The sequence below is a fragment of the Numida meleagris genome, chromosome 11 (assembly GCF_002078875.1).
Source record: "Numida meleagris isolate 19003 breed g44 Domestic line chromosome 11, NumMel1.0, whole genome shotgun sequence".
In the NCBI taxonomy this organism is placed as follows: Eukaryota; Metazoa; Chordata; class Aves; order Galliformes; family Numididae; genus Numida; species Numida meleagris.
This window is the reverse complement of record NC_034419.1, coordinates 5,872,988-5,879,185: the sequence shown is the minus strand read 5'-3', so window position 1 is coordinate 5,879,185 and position 6,198 is coordinate 5,872,988.

Below are 6,198 nucleotides of genomic sequence, written 5' to 3'. Positions count from 1 at the left end.
AAGGTTTATTTTGGTCAAGTCTTAGACTACCTACTCACAGTCTGGCCAACTAAATGCTCAGCTCACTTTTTTTTCCACCCTAAAGGCATTGACATAGCTACAAATTCATTCTCCCTACCTCTCCAAACTGTCACTTTCCCAGCTAAGTAGCTGTAAGATCCAGCTGGATCTGAAGAAGTGTATTTACAGCTCCCACTGATTCAGCTTCAGTCTTTTCAACCACTTTCTCTTCCTGGCTCCCCTGTTCCCTTAAGAAATACAAGCTGGCTGGTTTCTTTATCTCTGTGCTAGAGCTTTTGTGTGCTCTCCCTTCCAAAAGGGCCACTTCAGCTTTCTTCACACTTTTTATTCTAAATATTCTTAACCATTGCCATTTAACCTCATATGCTTTAAGTTTCCAGTCACTAACATCCTTTAGCGTATCCTTTCATTAAAATGCATCCCCAAACCCTTGATTTTCCTCTCACCCTTCAAGACACTGCTCCATCTCATAGCTCATTGCTACTTACTACATTACCTAATGTTCCCCTCAAAGTTTCTGCCCCCTACATCTCACCAAAACTTCTCTGCCTAATGTCTCTCATATTTTCTTCTCACACAGACCTCAATCAAACACTTAATCTTTACCCTTCTTCATTTGCTGTTGACCACGCTCTTCCTGAGATCTTGTTCTCTTATGTAGATCTACGTATATCTCAGGTTCTTCCTGACTGAAATTATGCACTTAGATTCACAGAACCATTAAGGCTGGAAAAGACCTCTAAGATCATCTAGTCCAACCCTCCACCTACCGCCAATATTGCCCACTAAACCACATCCTTCAGTGCCACATCTACACGTTTCCTGAGTACCTCCAGGGACGGTGACTCCACCACCTCTGGGCAGCCTGTTCCAGCGCCTGACCATTCCTTGGAGAAGTTTTTTCTAATACCCCAAATGAACCTCCCCTGGTGCAACTTGAAGCCATTCCCTCTTGGATAAACTTTCACCCACGGGATACCTTGGTTAGACTGCCAGCCTTACTCTTGGTTTCCTTTTAACCCCCTCATCCTCTACTTGATAACATAAATTTACAAAGCAGCATTGGTTTCCTGATGCCAAGATTGTTCATCTCGCTTAGGCCAGTGAGCTCAGCTGAAACCGGTGAAGCCAGAACCACAAAAGTCCCAAGTTCTCGTGGCCTACTACTCATTTGTCTCCATGTGACACCTTCACAACTGTACAAAGTATGTTAGGACTCAGTTGTCTTCTCTATCATTAGACCCCCAACAATTTACAACATACATTTGAGACCTTTAATTTACTTACTCCATCATACTGTTTGGAAATACATAACTAGAAGACCGAGTGGACATGCATTAACAGGCCTGTGGTGGGTGGACAGATGTGCTTCTGGTTTCCTTACAAGCAGCATTTCCAGAAGTGCAAATTAGCCTATTCAGGTGTCCTCCATGACCACACTTTTCGACAGACCAGTTAATATTACTTACATAATTTGAAGTAAATATCAATTGAAAACCTATTTTGCCTTACAACTGTGCACAGGTAGATGGGAAGAAGTTCCTGACTTTGCAGGGAGATAGGAAATATTAGTAAGAGCCCTGACATCTGCAGCTCAATTCCCTCTCTTAGGGGCCACAGAATTCCCCCCAAGTTTTCCTATGAACAAAGGCTGTTTGAACAAACTTGGCTGAAAAACAAAATCCAGTTCAGTACTTTTCCTTTTTTCACTTGCAGTGCTATTTTAAGAGCAGTTTTATGGTTACAGTTTAGGCAATGGCTAAAACGGAAGGGAAAAAAGTTACAATACGTTTCATTAGGTTTATGTGCCTTGCCCATAACTCTCTTTGACACCATGATATCACCATGCTCTCATGCCTTTCTAGTGACACCTTGATATCAGCCGTGTAAAACTGCATCTCAAACATTTGAACAGGGGAAAAAAAAAAAAAAAAAAAGAGGGAGGGGAACTTCATTTTGAAAGAGTATTATTTTAATTACAGCTATAATTTTAGTGATATTAATCTCATCCAGCAGTGAGAGTCTCAACAGTTCTTCTGCTGATTGTCAGATTTGTGAATGCATCCAAGGTCAGCCTTCACCAGAACAGAAAGTAGACCTGTGTCTGTGCCTTCCTCCCCACCGTTCCACTTTCTCCACCCTCTCTCCTTCCTGCCATGAACATGAGTTTGCTTCCCCTGATCTCCACATGATTTCCTCATGCTATTTGTTACCCCTTCCCATACACCATTTGGGTGACCCCGCCCTGCGCACATTCGGGGAACAGACAACACCCTTGTTGTCCACGCTGCTGCTCCCCGCCCAGCCACACGTGCCATCTGCTCTGCGCATCACCGTGCACACAGGCCACTTGTCCAGCAAAACGTTGTGTTCCTTTTCACAGAATCATTAAGGGTTGAAAAGTCCTCTGGGATCACCTAGTCCAACTCTGCCTCATCTGTCTCCTCAATGCGGTGCCCCAGCACTGCAAAGAGTTGTCAGTCCAGCAGACTGCGTGGCATCTCACTGGCAGCCATCAGATTGTCACCTAACCACGCATCAGCAGGACTCCCACATTCAACATTGCTTGGCCACAAGCACAAGGCACCTGTTTGACAGCCGCTTTTACAATAGAACTCCATCCCATCCATGCATGCTGTTGCTATTCCACCTCTCTGCAGACTTGGTATTTCCAAAGCTGTCAAATTCTCCCCTTTAACAGCATGTGCAGCTCTCTGGTTCTGGCTGCCTGGAAGACTGTCATATTGTCTGGAGCAGATCCATGGTGTTTAAGACCTTTCTTTGGCAACAGACAATCTGCTTTGACAGTTCATCGTTTCACCTCTGCGTCCAGTAATAAATGTGTAAAGGAAATGTCACAAAAGGAAATAGTATTTGCCTAAGTGCAGATTGTGACAACTGGGGAATATTAGCTCTTACATACAGTGTGTGCTCCAGTACGTTCGCGTGTGGCTCATTACAGGGTGGAATCAGGAAGGTCTCCTAAAGGAACCATGCAGGAAAGAAAAGAAATAGTAACAAAAAAGCCCAAATGAGTAGCATCCCTCTAAACAAATAGCCACATTTATACCTGTAGGGAACAAGAGATTAAAAGAGAAGCAATGAGCCGCTGTAGAACTGGAGGTCTCCATGCCATTTTGCAATAGGCACGTGGTGATGCTTCGTGTTGGGATTCCCATACTTCGCTCAAAACGACTGACAAAAAGAGGTCTGCTTCTCCAACCTTGCTACAGCTACGAAGGATCGCTGCTTGAGACAGCAGCTCACTTCCTGTGCATTAACCATTAGCTCCTTCTCCGGTGCGTGCAGCCATGCACATACCAAGGGTCCAAACTCCAAGCACTCAATTTGGTTCAGAGGGAGGCACAATCTGTAGCCATGGGCAGCCTGAGGACCGATCGCGTTTTGGAGTGCAGCCCCCACACCAGGCCTGAAAGACACGGGAGACCCTTCAGAGTGAGTAACTGCGAGCTGCCTAATCCTCCAGAGAGCGCAGACAAATCAGTTCAAGGCAACTTCAAAACAGCAGGTATGCAACCTGTGTGTTCTGCCGGTGGTTCTTTAACACCCAAAAGGTTGAAGGCTGTATCTTCACCTGAGGACGTGTCCTTAGCTCCGGGACTCAAAACCTGAAGACAGCTTCCTCCCCAAAACAGAGCTGGTGACAGTCAGCCATTCAGGTTGGGCAGTTTCAGCAAGCTCTTCCTTCAGCTTTCATGGATCCATGCGTAGATTCAAGAGCCTGAGCAGACCCGTGCTCACAGAAAGCCTGGTTTGAGGAGCTCCAGAAACCAGCAGACACACCAGAGGGTACAGCAGAGGGGCACTTGCTCAGATACTTGCACACAGACACAACCGTGTCTGCCCTGAGTGGTCCCTCATGCCACCAGCTCTTGAGCCCAGCAGCAGGCTGCCGAGTGCCCACCTTGCAGCCCCCGAATGCACCTGCCAGCTGACAAGTTGCTGTGGCTGCTGGTGATATACTGCGGGAACGGGCAAGGAAGAGCCCAGGAAATTAACTGGCTTTGGGAATGTTATTTATTTATAATCATTGTATCTTTTTTTAAAACATCCTTTTAGGAGTGAGGAGATTCTTAATACAGGGAGTGTTGATATATTAAGCTCACATTTCTGCTACTGAAAGGATTCTCTGGTCTGACTTTTACAGGAGATGTTTTGACAACAAAACTGTGCAGCTATGATTAGCCTGATAAAAGGGAGCCAGAGTTGGAGTATTGATGGTATGTGCATCCAGGATCTAGTTACAAAATGGGCTTTTAACCACATTCTCCCTTGTGAATTCGTGTTATCAGAGGCCATCTTAAAGGGGAAAAAAAAAAAAAAAGACAGACAACCTTTCTTTTTTGTTTTACGTGGGTATGTTTCTTGCGTTTCTTTATGTTTATGAAAAATGAGACATTAATAACCTTGACCAGAACCACACACTGAGCAGACAGCATTGTGCAAGCTTTGCCCTGGAGCTCCTTGTGCCTCCATCAGCACCGAGAGCAGCAGCAGCAGCCAGTCTGCCCGACGGGCCCGGTGCTGGCACTATGAGCAAAGCCCACAAGTCCAGCAGCGTATCAAGGCCTAAGGATTTTTAAAGCTTCTCTCTCTCTTTTTTTTTTTTTTTTATAATCTAATTTATTTTGAGAATATATTCTCAGAGCTGATTAGCTAGCATACTAAATCATCGCACTGCCTAACCCCAAAAAGCAACCCTGACAAACAATTAACAATAGAAGCACCATTGTGGCAACAAGTGATGGATGGTTCCAGGGTGTAGCTTGGGCCTGGGCTTTGTTCAGAAGAAAGTTGCTGCTGCTATATAAAGAAACGGGTAGTAAAAGGTGAGAGCGAACAGATCCTATCTGGAATAAAACTATTTGCTCTCCTTCAGGGTATGTTTCCTCATAGCAGCGAGCATCTCAGCAGAGGCCCCAGTGCTCACGGCAGGCTGCGAGCCAGGAGCTGCCACACACCAGCCCTGCTTCTGCATGGTGGGGATGGAACACTCTTCCAGTTTCCCCTCTTCCACTGCAGATGAACAGGGGCTCTGCTTGTTGCAGGCAGGGCAGTGAGCTGGGAGGCTGCTGTCTGCCCTGCCTGCATTCAGGACACAGCCACTGCAGCTGTCCCATGCCTGCCTCAGAGGCTGCTGCACAGGGAAGGATCCCAATGCAGTGGGTTGGAGCCTCCCAGCTTCCTTTCTGCTTGTTCCCTTGCACAGCCTGATGATGCCAGCAGCTGCGCTTCACGGATGTGCAAAAGCTCTGAGCACTGAGAAAACGGAGCTCTTTTCGGTGACGGATTATTGAATAGAGAGTACCTGGCAGTGTAAGAAAGTTCATTTCCAAATCTCTACAATAGCATCACACAGCCCTGTTGCGCTGGCTGAAAGAAAGAAAGAAAGCCCTCTGATTTCTGCCTGCTATCAGTGCACCAAATGACAAAACCCAGGGCATCATCACAGCTGAACAGAACTGCTGAGAATTGCTTCATCCCATGAAGAAAGACACAAGCTGGCTCTGGCCATCCAGATTCAGCCCCAGCACAGTGCTCTTGGGTCATGGCTGAGAGCCAGGTTTCACCTGCAGACATCTTCCTATACATCAGGAATGCTGGGTTTCTTTTTAACCCGTGAAGACGATGTTTTCAAGCATGCTTTTATTTCCAAAGACTATTTCCTGATTCCTTCTTCTCTGACATTTCTAAGCATCGTTCCAAGTGTTGTGTTAATTTACCCACAGCTTGTTGCTACGCCGTTAAGAGAAATAGAATCATCCATCATAACATCTCATACCGATTTTATAGAGATCATAAATCAATAAATATAAGGAGATAGTACAAAAAAGACAGGTGGACGCATACGCACTGTAACTAAGCAAAGATGAGTTACCATGGACCACTGGAAAGACCACATGGATGGAAGGACCATTTAAGGTCTGTGAACATCTTAAATGGTGATTAAAGTGTTTGAGAAACGTTGCCAAACAAGACAAACTGCCCTCCTGTAATCTGCCCAGGAATGTTATTTTGTGTGCAATGCGCATGTGCGTGCACACACACTCTCTTATATCTGGGTCACAATTTTTTAGCAACAGAGTCAGAAAAAGATATTGACCAGCCCAGTAACTGATTTCTCTTTAATTTCTGAGGAGGCTTTGCCATTTTCTG